This window comes from Marmota flaviventris, unplaced genomic scaffold (genome assembly GCF_047511675.1).
Source record: "Marmota flaviventris isolate mMarFla1 unplaced genomic scaffold, mMarFla1.hap1 Scaffold_83, whole genome shotgun sequence".
Classification (NCBI taxonomy): Eukaryota; Metazoa; Chordata; class Mammalia; order Rodentia; family Sciuridae; genus Marmota; species Marmota flaviventris.
In genome coordinates, this window is record NW_027288423.1 from 128,832 (window position 1) to 145,000 (window position 16,169).

At 37.4% G+C, this 16,169-nt stretch overlaps 1 pseudogene; it reads left to right on the top strand.

Annotated features, from left to right (window-relative positions):
- The first annotated feature begins 1,602 nt into the window (after positions 1 to 1,602).
- Positions 1,603 to 2,189, top strand: LOC114084594 (ras-related protein Rab-22A pseudogene; annotated as a pseudogene).
- The last annotated feature ends 13,980 nt before the right edge of the window (positions 2,190 to 16,169 follow it).

Genomic DNA, 16,169 nt, shown 5'->3' on the forward strand with positions numbered 1-16,169 from the left:
GCAGTATCTTCTTAATCCAACACTGGAATTTCAGTGACCTGCTTGAAATGATTATACTTTCTTTTGATTCTACATCACAAGTCTCCATTTTATTTTTTATGCTTTATATAACTTTATATATAGTACAGACACTACTAAGCTAATATTACATGGTTTGTCTCAGAGAAAGGGCAGGCCTCCCCTCTACCTCTGTTAGTGAATATGATGGCTCATCACAGGTTCCTTAGGGTTGCCTTTCAGCATGGGCTCTGACTCAGCTCCATGTTTAATCTTCCTGTGATCTCCTCAGCGTGTAGCCTTCAGTTCTTCTTCTTCTTCTTCTTCTTCTTCTTCTTCTTCTTCTTCTTCTTCTTCTTCTTCTTCTTCTTCTTCTCCTTCTCCTTCTCCTCCTCCTCCTCCTCCTCCTCCTCCTCCTTCTTCTTCTTCTTCTTCTTTTGAAATTTCAGATTAATTTTAATATTTTACACAGAGCCTGAATCACAAAAATGCCAGTATAGAAATGGTGGCATGCAGAAACAACACTACCCAGAAACCAGGTGCTTACAGGTGCTTAGCATACTAGTGAGGTTTCTTATAGATGCAGAAGAGAGACTTTAGCTCCAAAAGTTTTACTCAATCCAGAGGACTGTGTTCTGTATGGTACATTGAGGATATTTTCTTCTAACAATGTTTGATTCTTTAATTTATCTCCTCCTAAAATGAGTCATTTTTAATTGGTAATAATGATTAATTTTAGTTTTCCATTTATTCTAAGTTTAATGATTTCTAGTGATACAACTTACATATGGAATGTCATCTAGAGATTTTAAAAATTACTTATTTTTATACATATTACAAAAGAAGACATGAGTTTTAACTTGATATTTTATAAACTTTTATTTTATTTTATTTTCATGTGGTGCTGAGGATAAAACCCAGGACCTCACACATGCTAGGCAAGTGCTCCACCACTAAGCCATATCTCCATCTGTAATTTAGCATTTTTTGTTTATAAACTTGATTCTGTGATATTAAAAATAAAATAGAACTACTATTGATGTGAATTCTATAATTTGAGTAATTATAAGTTTTTAAATTTTTAGAATGAAATTATATTCTATGTTCAAAACTTCATTTCATAGAGGGCAATATCACAGTGCCATAAACTACTTATATTTCTCATAAAGTCTTTGGATCCAATTTAACTCAAAAGATTAAAAATTTCCTGATCCTGTACTCTTTCAGTTAGGAAATGACAAATGAGAGGATCATGATAAAAGGGTTTGGAAGCACACTGAATATTTTTGAAAATCAAATGAACATACTAGTAATTTCCCATTCCTGGATTAAAAATACACAGGAGAGGTGACCCGGCCGGCGTCCCAAGATGGCGGCGACGGTGGCGTCCCGGAGGCCGTGGCGGCGTCCAGGCTGCTGAGGCGGCCCTGCGCGGCTGGCAGCAGGCGGTTCAGGCCGAGGGCCGGCTTACAAGCGGCCGCCACCTCTGCGTGCCCCGCGGCCGGGGCCAGGCCGTGCGGCGGCAGCACCGGGGGATGCTCGTGCTGGGCCGGGCCTCTCCCTCAACTTAGGGCGGCGGCGGCCCACGGCCGGGGCTCCCAGGCTATGGCTCTGAGGGAGCTCAAAGTGTGCCTGCTGGGGGATACAGGTGTAGGCAAATCTAGTATCGTGTGGCGGTTTGTGGAAGACAGTTTTGATCCTAACATCAACCCAACAATATGAGCATCTTTTATGACCAAGACTGTCCAGTACCAAAATGAGCTACATAAATTCCTAATCTGGGATACAGCTGGACAAGAACGATTTCGTGCCTTAGCACCAATGTACTATGGAGGCTCAGCTGCAGCTATAATCGTTTACCATATCACAAAAGAAGAGACATTTTCAACATTGAAGAACTGGGTAAAAGAGCTTCGACAGCATGGCCCACCTAATATTGTAGTTGCCATTGCAGGAAATAAGTGTGATCTTATCGATGTCAGAGAAGTCATGAAGAGAGATGCTAAGGACTACGCTGACTCCATTCATGCGATTTTTGTAGAGACCAGCGCAAAAAATGCGATAAACATAAATGAGCTCTTTATAGAAATTAGTGGAAGAATTCCATCCAGGACGCCAACCTGCCATCTGGCGGTAAGGGCTTCAAACTCCGCAGACAGCCGTCAGAGCCAAAACGAAGCTGCTGCTGCTGAGCCTCAGACTCGATGGTGAAGCAGGTGGTCCTGACAGTTAGCAGGAGGGCTGGGGGCCTGCTACCAGTGTCCACCTAGCCGCTCGAGTCTTCTTCATGCAAAAAGGACTCACAGAAATTGGCCGGTTCTGTTCTCCCCTTGAAGACTGCAGCAATGGTATTTCAGTCTGTGGACGTCCAGTATGTCAAGGATCTGTGGTGTCCAAAGGGACCGCATCATTGACTTTGACCTTGCTGAAGGGAGCACGTCATTGTATGGATGGTGGAATTAAATTGCTGAGTAGTTTTGTAATCAGGATTTTATGTAACATTTGTAAAAAGGGAAAATTATCACTTTCGTGGTTCTTGGGGGGGAAGGCAAGATTATCATTTCCTTGGTTTCCCGTTACCATGGTTGGAGGTAGTTGTATCATTTAAATGTGGTAGGATATTGCAGGTAGAGGGACGGCAGTTACTGTTGGAAGCTGAAATGGTTCTGTCTAGGACAGATGGAGATACTCCATCTCTGCTGTCTCTGAAGCACTTTCTGTGAAGCATGTTAGCCCCAGATACATACAGAAAGCCAACACCATGGCAGTGGTTGCTGGCCCACCCTGGGTTTGCTTTTGACCCTGTCGTGCATGTATCACTAAACACATCACTGGCGCCACTGTGGTGGTGATAGAGAAGCACCTGGAATAAATGAACTGCATATGTCCTAAATAGGTTAGCAGCAGTTTAAAAAACAAGGAAGAGGAGAAAGTAATGTAAATGCTGTCAATTTTTTTATTTAATCCAAGTATTTTGGTGGGGAAAACAAGTATCTGTTGCTTAGCATATGTAAAGTTGTAGTCTGTATTTATGAGACCATTGCTTAAAGACTATAAATTATGTAAATACATTAATAAATTCTAAGTTTCATGCAGCACTCCATTTAATCTCGCACCCAGTCTTGTGATGCCCCCCCCCCCCCACTTTTCAGCCTGTCCACTGGAGACTGAGGCACATTTATGTTGTGCAGAGGCATAGATGTTTAGCTTACAGTCTTTCCAGGTTTCTGTGCTTTCCCTTCAGCCCACTCCTCTTCCCTCTACACCCCATCTGGAAATGATAATAAAGACATATGCCACTTCAAAAAAAAAAAAAAATTACACAGGAATATAATTTCCAAGTTTAGAGGAGGAATATCTGTGCTCATTTGTTCTTTATGTATTAGTTTCATGTGTGTGTATATATGTGACTATATACATACATATATATGCCCTTTCCCATTTCTATGACAATGGAAATGTCTGAATCTAATTTTTCTTAAAGGAATACTTAGGTCAGTGGAATCTCATCCTACCCTGATGACTATACTTAAATTTCTGATGTTTTCACAAACTCAGTTGTTTTTTAGTTCTTTTTTGTTTGTTTTTAGCATGAACAAATAATGTGAACCTATCTCATTCTCTGTTCACTGAAACACAAAGAACAAGACGACACAGGAAAGCCAAAGTTGTGGGGAAGAAAAGCAGAACTTAAATTTTACATAACTACATCAATCAGAGGAACAGACTGCCCTCTAGGACTCCTTGGGTTCCCCAGTAATGACAGCTTGACATCTGGCTTCCTATTTCTTTACTTTAAGATTAAACAGATCTTAACTTTATGAACCATATGAATTTATTGATCATCAACTATGTGAAAACTCTAAGGCTAGACACTGGGATGAGGAGTTCTTTAAGCCACTGTGCATTTTCTAGCTTTCATGGTAATTGCTCTCTAATTTAGAAACTGTATGATTACCAAGAGTTTCTAAAAAATATTCTATAATTAGAAAGAAGCATATAACTCATATAAGCATATATTACATTAATACATCTGAATAAATGAAGCACGTGAGATCACAGAACAAAAACATAAACCTAAAACTCCTCACACAGCTATAAAAAGTGCTGCAATTACAAAGCAAAATAACTGTCTTTTAGGTCCAAAGCATGTGTTTTCAAAGTCCTGTAACTAATAAATATTTATACCTCCTTTATTCCAAATTTATTGCTGTGCATGCATTATCATAATTTGTTTGAAGGATCATGTGTTGATATAGTGTTTCATTTCAAAAAACTCTCTTAAAATAACTAAGAATTTCTCTTGTAACATCCATCACTAATTTATTAGTTCAATAGTTATATGGTGAATTTTGAGCATATAAGAGAAGCTTACTTAAAATTTAAAAATTCTGTATTACTGAAAAGGTGGGAGATATATTATATTATAGCTGACCTTATTGTCTAGGAAATAGAAATCTGTCAAAGGAAATATATCCAGATATTTGGTCATTTTTGAGGTACTGATTTGTGTATAATAAGTAAAATTTAATTGTATTTGCAGATTTATGGAACTGTGCTTCAAAATAAATGTGCCTTGAGAAATAATATTAGTGTATTTAACTTCTACATCTATGTCTAGAAAATTTATTTAATATCATAAAAATTATATGATTTGTGTAGAAATGCTATTCACTGTATAGTATTTTGAGGAGATTCATGGATTTGGTATTTTTGCTTCAAATATGTTTTGTCAAAAATAAACAGAACTTGGTTATAAAGTTTTATGTTTTATATTATATCATCAATTTATGGTGACATTATTATTCTCTTTCAAGCACAACTATATATAAAAAAATAGTCATTCTTTTTCTTGGTGTCATGTTATCTTCCAAAATTCTTACCCTTTGTGAAAAACAATGATAATTTTGTAGTGCAGAATTACATCCTAATAAAGCCTATTTTATTTCCTCCAATTTTAATCATGGATCTAAATTAATATTAAAATGTATTGAACATTTTTGATTGTGTATTATAAGCCCATAAACTAAGCTAACTATTTGACTTAGAGATCTGGATCTTCAAATATACAAGTTTATTTTACTGACAATGAATTAAAGTAACAGTAAAAGAGAAGCATAAAATGAGATAAACATCCACAATGAAAGGAGGTAATCTCCAATGACAAAAGACTTCAAAGAACTTCTGGAAAACAGAAAGTCTGGAAGTAGATGAGGATGCATTTGAGTTCTAATTAAGGCTTCCCAGGAGGTGGATTAAGACCATGACTAGGCATCTTGGAAGTCCATAAGTTAGTGTGCTTCAGATCAGCACAATGGAAATAAAGGGAAGGAAGCACATTTGGGCACACAGAATCTGGGGTTGCAGTCTAATCTCAAAGGAGGCTTCTGCTTAAAGTGAAATTATGGATCTGTCTTGCACTCTCATATTTTTTCTACTTGAGACATGGAGTGTGATTTACATGAGTCTCAAACAGTCTTGAGTTTAGAAAGCCTTAAATGGTAATAGCCAGAAAAACATACTTCTACTAATGAAAATATTTTGAAAAGACCACTTTCAGCAATTGTCTGGGAAATGAATCCTTCAGTCCTACTGGTGGCATAAAGCATAGTTCCCTTTAGTGACACCACAAAAACTCACTTTTCAATCTAAGTTCTGTACTTAGTTTATGGTACTGGTGAGACTCTATTCCCGAAGAAAACTTATAAGAATGGAAAACAGTGCAATTAATTACAGTTTTGACAGCTGTGTAGACTGAATGTCAAATTAATAGTCATCTTGTGTCTCTTCTGCTGTTCATTTTAGATCCACTAAACATACTTCTTTTGGTCTCTATACTCATCCCCAAGTCATTTGAGGCTCCTCACTATAATTTTCTCAAGACACAACTACTGCACTGATCCTTTTACAATTCCTGTATGGAAAGTGAATATTAAAAAGTAGAGAATTGGATCATCTGTTTTCAAATTGAATCATCTGATTTTTATCTTCAATATACAATAGAGTTTTATATTTGGATACAGTGGATAGCATGGTCATAGACCAATAGTAATATTTTTATTTTTGTTAAGTGTGGTCTGATTCAATTTTAGGCATGATGTATTGGCACTTTATTAGTGGTACTTGCTTAGCATTGTAACATGGAAATGATATCCTTCTGGTGAGAAGAGTGAATTGACCTAGCTAGGATTGTAATTTCTCCTCTTGCTTTCAGTTTTCTTAGTATATAAAATTTAGAGACCTCAGGTGCAGTTTAAATTTTAGTTGGAATTTTGTTAGACATCCTGTTGGAAAAATATCCTCTTAAATAATTAGGATTTCTAAAAGTGGAGGATGCAGAGGCATGGCATAAGAAAATATAATTGCCAAGTGCATTAATAGGAGTGATGGCGAGTTAAGACTCTTAAACTTTGACACTCTGGATCCTGGATCTATATAGTGTGTCTCTTGGTAGCACAACCTGATATAATGATGTAAAATTTAAGAAGTGTTAGCAACACCATCACCTGTTCCCAAATTCTACCAGGCCAGAAGCTGGAACGAACTGTCGCCATTTGCATGGGATACCACCATGGCAGAGAACTGACGTCACCAGAATGCGGCGGAGGAGACAACTTGATTGAAACTGGTGGCAACATATGCAAAAAAATGAAACTGAATCCCCTTCTCTCGCCATGCACAAAAGTTAACTCAAAATGGATCAAGGAGCTTTATATCAAATCAGAGACTCTGCAGCTGATAGAAGAAAAAGTTGGCTCTGTTCTACATATTGTGGGGTCGGGCTCCAAATTCTTTAATAGGACACCCATAGCACAAGAGTTAATAACAAGCATCAACAAATGGGACTTACTTAAACTAAAAAGGTTTTCCTCAGCAAGAGAAACAATAAGAGAGGTAAATAGGGAGCCTACATCCTAGGAACAAATTCCTTAATAGGACACCCATAGCACAAGAGTTAATAACAAGAATCAACAAATGGGACTTACTTAAATGTTCATCATCACTAGCAATTAGAGAAATGCAAATCAAAACCACTCTAAGATTTCATCTTACTCCAGTCAGAATTGCAGCTATTATGAAGACCAACAACAATAAGTGTTGGCGAGGTTGTGGGGGAAGAATGGGAGTCTGAGTTCTAGAATCACTGATTATAGGGGGCCTGCTGGCACACAGGAGTACTTCCTTGTACTTAATGTGGACAAAACATATATACACTGCTGGTGGGACTGAAAATTGTTGCAGCCAATACGGAAAGCAGTATGGAGATTTATTGGAAAATTGGGAATGGAACTACCATTTGCCCAGCTATCCCTCTCCTTGGTCTGTACCTAAAGGACTTAAAAGCAGCATGGTACAGGGGCCTAGTCACATGATTGTTTATAGCAGCATAATTCACAATAGCTAAATTGTGTAACCAACCTAGGTGTCCTTCAAAAGAAGAATGGATAAAAAAATGTGGCATATATACAAAATGGAACATTACTCAGCAATAAAAGAGAATAAAATCATGGCATTTGCAGGTAAATAATGCTAAGTGAAGTTAGCAAATCCCCAAAAACCAAATGCTGAATGTTTTCTTTGATATAAAGAGGCTGATTCATAGTCGGATAGAGAGAGGGAGCATGGGAGAAATAGACAAACTCTAGATAGGGAAGAGGAGTTGAAGGGGAAGGGAGGAGGCATGGGGTTATTAATGATGGTGGAATGTGATGATCATTATTATACAAAGTACAGGTATGAAGATATGAATTGGTGTGAATATACTGTGTACACAACCAGAGATTTAAAAAATCGTGCTCCATATGTGTAATAAGAATTGTAATGCATTATGCTGTCATATAAAATAAAAAATAAATAAACTCCTTTTACTTTTTTAGCAGATAGTTTGAACTGTCATATTACTAAATTAACTACAGATTTCTGAAAAATTATCTCTATGTCTCAGTTTTTTCTTTTGCACTGTTACCAACATTTTCTCTTTTTCTAAGATTTTAGAGGAAGAAATATCTCTTTTTGGCAAAACTAATTGTCTACTTTTGCACAAAATTTCAAGCTCTAGCCTTTAATAAGACGGTCTTTGCCCCACTCTTACTGGAGCAAAATCATGATTGCAATGAGAGTTTATCTCTTGGGCCACAGCCTATCTGTGTGCCCAATCACACAGGGCTGCTTGTTTCCCTCGGATATACTGACTTCTCAAGAAGAACATCCCACATTTTGTGGGGGCAAATCTCTCCTTCCCAAGCAGAACACTGAGATGAAGTCTTGTTCCAATCTTCTGATGTTGAGGAGAGGTCCAACCACCCTAGCACTCAGATGTGTCAAGTGTCACACTCACATGCAGATCATGCAACTCCAAATAGCCAGGCAGATCTCTCATCTGTACTTGGGCATTCACATGGTGCTTCTTACAGCTGTCTTCTGTCAGTCCTCTTGTCCTGTCCTTGGCAGCCCTGGACCTCATGCTATAATTCTCTTAGGGCTTAGTGACCCTTGAGATCATGTTCCAATGATCTGAGAGATCAAATGCAAGCATTCTTCATGTATATTCCTCTGATTCTGCCTACACTTATCTAACTTGAAAATATTATGCTTTTCTTTTGTCCGTTGTACCCCTGAAAGGCCTGTCAGGAAGAATTAAAGAGACATTAGACCATAAAGAGGATTTGCCCTTTAATGACATAATATTTATTCCTCTCCACCTCAAATTTAAGAGGGATCAATCTTTAGAAACAACCCTTACTTTCTACCTCCTGCAGAGCAGTGAGGAAAATATTTCAATTATAACCTGGAGGACTAGAAATTTGGCAGTGGGCACCTGTCATATTTCTACAAGTATGATCTGAGGGACTTCTTATTATGCAGCAAAAATAAATAAATAGAAAGCAGTATGGAGATTCCTTGGAAATCTGGGAAAGGAACCACCATTTGACCCAGCTATCTCTCTCCTCGGACTATACCCAAAGGACTTAAAAACAGCATACTACAGGGACACAGACACATCAATGTTTATAGCAGCACAATTCACAATAGCTAAACTGTGGAGCCAACCTAGATGCCTTTCAGTAGATGAATGGATAAAAAAATGTGGCATATATACGCAATGGAATTTTACTCAGCAATAAAAGAGAATAAAATCAGGGCTATTTGCAGGTAAATGGATGACATTGGAGAAGATAATGCTAAGTGAAGTTAGCCAACCCCTAAAAAACAAAAGCCGAATGTTTTCTCTGATATAAGGAGGCTGATTCATTGTGGGATAGGGAGGGGGAGCATGGTAGGAATAGATGAATTCTAGATAGGGCAGAGGGGTGGGAGGGAAAGGGAGAGGGAAGGGGATTAGCAAGGATGGTGGAATATGATAGACATCATTATCCAAAGAACATGTAATGAGGACATGAATTGGTGTGAACGTTCTTTATATACAAACAGAGGTATGAAAAATTTTTCTATATGTGTAATAAGAATTGTGATGCATTATGTTGTCATTTGTTTAAAAAATAAAACCAATAAATATTATCTATAAAAAATCAGGATAAAAATAAAGTCTATACAAGGGAAAATAAATAAATAAATAAATAAAATTTTTAAAAGTATCATAGAAGAGGTTGAGAGTTCAAACTCTTTGGATGCAGGTCAAGTTACTCCTGAGTACATATTCTTATGATATCAGAATTGATATTTAATGTCAAGATGTAATGGTACTATTAAATACACTTTTGTGAAAGGGAATGGTGAAGTGAAGTTTGGGTAATAGGCATGGGGATTTAAGACAGAGAAATAATGACTTCCCCTTAATAGCTCAGGCCTAGTTGTCTCTTTTGAGTGTGTGTGTGTGTGTGTGTGTGTGTGTGTGTGTGTGTGTGTGTGTGTGATTTTACTGGGAGATCAGAAATGCCAATCCCATTTCTTGGTCATAGGACACTGTGCCAGAACTGAGGGTCTTGGAGAATACACTGACCTGGGAGGCAGGAAGGGCAATGTGCTTTCACACCCGAATTCACATTTGGAGACCAAAGTTTCCTTTAGACAGGACCATGCACTCATTGCTGCAGTTTACAGAACTGTTAAGATTAAGGAACTGGGTTTGAGGGTGGGGTGGGGAGAGACAAAGATAATTGGCAGGCAGAATATGCTGATCTTTTCACATGCTCCTCTTTTACTTCCTCTCTGCAACAGCAGTTTGGTTTGCTCCTGTCTTCTCTCCTCTTTGTGAGGAGCTGATGAGGGTTGTCTGCAGTGGGTGGGTGTCAAAGCCACCTCACACTGGCAGTGGTGTTCTTAGCTTTGACATCTCATCCCTCATCTTTCCTCGGCTCTTGTCAACCTACACGATCGGCTCTGTCAACAGCTAATAGTGAAATGACTGTGGGAAAGGCAATGACAGAAATAGCTGCTCAGCATTGACTATTTTTTTTTTTGCTGCATATAAAATTCCAGACATGAGTTGCAGGGGAGACAAGGGACAGTGCAGTAGAGTTTGGAGGCAGGTGGAACTCCCTGCTATCTGCCTTTGCTCCTCCTCCAATACAATGTAATTTGAAGTCTGGTAATGATTTAATGCTTCATTTGGATATTTTCCCATTAGCAGAGCAGAGTCAGTAGTGTGTGTCAGGTGTATGCAGTTTCCCTGGGTTCAGAGACTCTGTTTCCTTTTCCTGAATATCATTCCTAAGACCTTTTATAAATCCAGAGACATAGCAGGGAGTTAGGTGTCTACCATCACCAGTAATTTTGCTTCTCTATTGTCTTCATTATCAAGGTGACATCCCAGAGCACCTGGTTGTGCAGGTCTGTGCAGTACAAGGAGGACCAAGTAGGCACTGCTGCTGTCCCATCCTTCAGGAACTTGTGGTCCAAGACAAATAAGCATTTAGAAAGAAAGATGTTATTTTTGCATATTTTCTTCTCTGTTACAGGGCATACTGATTGTCACAGTGGAAGAGATGCACGAACTTTATATTAAGGATTAAACCTGGATGTAGTCTACTGGATTATTTGTCATTTACTAGGTGTGTGACCTTGGGCAACTCTTGATTTCTGATGCCTTTCTCTACATAGTATGACCAACAATGAGGCCAATATTACAGTGTTGCTTCCAGATTTAGTGTGTTTTTTTAACTAAGGGGGTCTTCTATGAGCATCAAGTTCCTTTTGGAAAGTGAATCTGATGATGTGTACATGAACATTACATTTCTTATGAAAGTGAGTGGATAGGGAAATGCAGGATCTTGTGTGAATAGAAAGGAGTTAAGTTTTCAAAACCTATCACTTCATGTTAACAGTCCTGTCTTCTATGACCTCATTTGTATTCCTTCTGTTATTGAGCGAAGTTATGGAGCTAGCATAGTACACTTATTAACTTACCAACATAATGTGAAGTTATCTACATAGGTTAGCCTGAATATATTATCTCAATTAACCAAATTCTGCTTCTGGGTGATTTGCAGCATAGTGGTCTTTTGAGTGATCCTTCTCAATTCAGGTTGGTAATGATTGCTGTTTTTACATTGATGTAGCTTATGGAGAGGTTTCTGTATGGATACAGTTTTCTTTTTTTAATGTTTAAAAATGTTTTGTTGGTATATTATAATTACACAAAGCAGCAAGATTCATTGTTACATATTTTTACATGCACACAACACAACAATATAAGTTGTTCAATTTTGTTCCTTTTTCTATTAAGAAATATCCTGGACTGGGGTTATGGCTCAGTGGTAGAGAACTTGCCTGGCATGTATGAGGCACTGAGTTCAATTCTCAATACCACATAAAATAAATGAATAAAATAAAGGCTAATCAACTTCCAAAAAAACATTTAAAAAAGAAATATCCTGCCTTTAAAAACAACATTCTTTGGTGCAGTTATGTATGTAATAGCCTGCGTCCCAAATTTGTTTGTTCATGTATGCTAGAATCATCCATTCTGATTAAATTGAAGATTGCTCTTAGAATTAAATGATAATACAAGTATTTTTTTTTGCTTAATCACTTAATATTGGATATACTTTTACTGGATATAGTTCATGTAGAATTATTACTAGGTGGATGATTTTTATAAAAGTATCAAATCTTATAACCAATTACAGTTACAGGATTAAGTTGGTTTCCCTTGTTATTTTTTTCCCTGAGTAGGAAAGAGTCTTTGATGTTGGCCTTTTGTTCCTGCCCATGGAGTGTAATCAATCAGTTTTTAAACTTGTATAGCTCTTCATACTTTTCAAAGTCCTTTCATTTCTACTTCATGATAATCTATTTCTAGTTTTTTCTCCTTACCTCCATATATGAAGACAAATGCCAACAACTCAAGGATGTGAAAGAAAAGTGGGGATAATTCTTTGGAATATTTAGCATATTTTCCTTTAAGAGTCTGAAGGTCCAGTAGTGTACTGTGAAGGCAGAGGACCATTTTTGGAAGGAGAGAATGAAGACGGAATTCACAGTCTTGGAATTCTTTCACATTCCAGAAGTGTAAAGTGTGTGTATATGTGTGCCACGTGTGTATGTGTGCTGGGGGAATTCTTGTTTATATGAATCATATTTTACCTATTTGGGTTGTTTGCTGATTGATTTATGAGTTACTGTAACACACTTATAAGCAACTTGAGGTCAAAAACCTTTTTAGACCATTATATGCTTAAAATTTTTAGCATAGTTTAGGGAAAATGTAAGTACTTAGTGGATTCTTGCTAAATGAAATTGAGAGATACTTTCGGATTCTCACTGCCTACCTAATTTTAGGTTGCCTGAAGTTGGCTCATGGGAACTTGTTCATTATGCATACTCTATGAATAGTAAGGCAAATGCTTACTAGAAGGAGGGTCAATGAGATACAAACAGATTCAGTTTGAAATCAATGGATTATGCTGCCCACCCCCATCCCTTTGTTTCATACCCATTGACTCCAAATTACTTTTAGCAATGAAAACTCATTATTTTTTTTCACAAAGTGGTAATGCAAAAATCTGCTGCACAATATGTGAATTGTTTAAATATAATGTCTCATAGACTTTTTAAAAACAAAAAATGTCCTGAAACAGAGTTTATGTCTGTTGCATGGTAGCCAGGGGCCAATTGGGAGTTATTTCACTAATGAAGATCCTCCTAATCAGAGTTGGGGTTCGGGATAAGTAGAACTGAGTCACCCATGTATATGCCCAGGAAACACATATTGACACTAGTATTTTGAGAATATTTGCTACAGCCCTAACATTGTTAAAGTTATCACTTCTGTGACTGACAGGTGCTGATAAATAAGAGGCTGAGGGGAGGAAGTAGAATGTGTATTTGAATGTAAACACAACATCCCATTTCCAAAATATGTGTGTCTATGTATTTGGCCAAATTCCCCTTCTCTGAGCCAGGGATGGTCACAGAAATTGTGATTCCTCTTGAATTTCACATAATTTATTGTTATTATTTGTTTGCTTATTCAATATCTTTAAGGTCTTGGATAAGCCTGAGTATCTGGTGGGATTTACTTGAAACAGACATTAGAGTAAACAAAGGATTTACTAAATGGTTGTCTGATTTTAGTGGCTTGGTAGAAGATGGTAACATCATTGATATGTGATCCTTGGCTCCATCTCTCCTGGTGCTTTGTGACTGAATGTTGACACTATTGACACCACCTATATGGAGTCAACCTTTTGAAGATATTCCCATGACAGGTGAAGAAGATGGGTTCTGCCCTATATAAAGAAAGAGGGTAGTTTTTGATATTTGTGTGGAATGCTAAATTGTGGCATATTTATAACTAAAAATACATGCTGGCATTTCCATCTCCGGAGTGGAAACTTTTATTTTACAATTTCTGAAACTCAAAAAACTGATGAATTTTAAGCTAAGTTTTAATTTATTGGTGTTATACACCTGCTTGTAAAACGCTGACCCTCTGGGAAGTATACTTTGATGCCTATAGGCAAATGTAAACCAGAATTCATAGTTTTCTAAGTAGGCCCTAAAAATGAAGCCATTTAATATGAAAAATCAACCTAAAAATTATGTTTAAAAGATTCTGAGTCTTCTATCATACCATTTACTTTACCGAGATTATGCTTTACTAATTCTTATTTCTAAAATTTATTTTGGGTGCCAGATTCCATCAGATTATGGACATTTCACAGAAGCCTCCATCACATAGAAATAATGAAGCAATTCCTAAATGTCAAACAATAAATTCATCCCAAGGTAATAATAGAAAAATAAACCCTGATTTCTAAACTTGGGTAATATTAATACATTTGGCCTCAAGAAATTTCTGTTTCTACAAGGGTTCTACTGGTAAGAACTGTTAACACAGTTGCAAGCATATGGTTGAGAAGACTCCCATGAGTATGATTAAACATTTCCCAAGAGGGTTGAATTTATGTTAAATATTCTCAATGCTAACACACACTATTATTATTATTATTATTATTATTATTATTATTATTATTATTATTAGAGAGGGCAGCAGGAAACTTTCAGAGGGGGTAGATGTTTATGACAAAGATTTGTTTACCTTTCCAAGGTGTATGCTATGTCAGACTCATGAAGATGCATATATTAAATGTGCAGCTTTCTGTATGCCAGTCATACCAGACTCAGCTATAGCAAGTCTTTGAGAACTTCTGGCACTCTGCCTGTGGTTGGTTTGATTCTTTTAAATTTTCCTTTTACTTTCAGAATCAAAGCCTGTTTTTTTTTTTCCCTTCCTTCCTTGGCTCTGCCCCTGTACTTCTGACTTAAGCTTATACTAAGACTTCCAGGGTCTCTGTGCTCATCTTTGAGCTTTTATGTAGGATGCCCTCTCTGATCCCCTGGGCCAGTTTTCCCAAGTCAGCAGGTGACTTGACCTGAATTCTTTACTACCACTGCTTGACTTGACTGAGTTTAGAGTTTGGATTTTTTTTTGTGCTTTACACACACACACACACAAAAAAAAAAATTGTAAAGCAGAGGAGAGAGATAATTAAGGAATCTTAGAGTGAAAATGTTAGTACTGTTGATAACACCTACATATTTTCTTTAGTTTTAGTATCTTCAGTGGGTTTACTAAGTAAATTACAGCTTCTTTCTTAATTTTCTTATAGGATTCAACTCGAAGAATGGGATAAGATATTCTTCCTTTTTATATTTTTGGGAAAGAATGGAATACAGTAGTTAAATTAAAGCAAAACAAAACAGAATCATTGTGAGGTAATCAGTGATTTGAACGTCTAGGGCTTTGATTGGAGCCTGATTTGAAAGTGAGTCCTCAAGCACTATGGGGCAAGGCAAATGGGCCTTTTATTAATTTGGTTCATAAAACCAAAAGTTAATCAGTCCCATACCTCGGAGAAAATCCACATAAAATCAGATTCCAATATGACTAATTAAAAGGAATTTCCAAGAGTAACTCAGCATAATGTCAAATTAAAAAGCAAATGCACCTGAATGATAAGTTTATAAGGGGATCGTAGAAGTTTTTCAGGAAGACGCTCTGGGGAGAAAGAAACTTGCCAAATGAGCTGAAATTCAGAGACCAGAATCAAGAAGAGATAGATGAATTTTATTTGTCTCAAAGGCAAAGTCCTCAAGAAGACAAGGTCAAACATCAAGAAGCATAAGAAAATGACATATTGGATATTCTAAGTATGTTCTATTGCTGACTGTGTGGAAGCTGCGTGCTAGACCACATGTCAGGGAAGAACTAGAAACCACAGAGAGCCAGAAAGTAGGAACAGATACAAATGGAGCCAGGAGAAGAATTATAAATCGAAAACCCAGAAGAGCTGGATTAAGTGACAATGTGGAAGAGACAGGAGAAAATAAAAACACTTGTTAGGCATCAATGTTAGTAATTACAGAGATTGAGGTTTGGCTGAACTTGTGGGTGAATCTAAAGAAATACAGAACAGACATGGAATATGAAAAGTCAAGTTCTTGAAAAAGAGATCCAACATGGCAGCAGGCGCAGAGAGATCAAGTCTCTGACCTCTTCAGCCACGCAGGCATAGGGAGTTGTAAACCGTCCAAATGCTGTTTGCTCAGGATCACTAGGCAATGCTGAGCTGACGTGGATCTGGGGTGAACAGTCTGGGCCTCTCAGAACACACACCGAGCCCGGATGGCTGAATTCAAGCTCCTGTTTGCCTGATTCTCGCAGACAAACTGCTGTGACTCAGCACTAAATGATCCCGCTGAAAAAA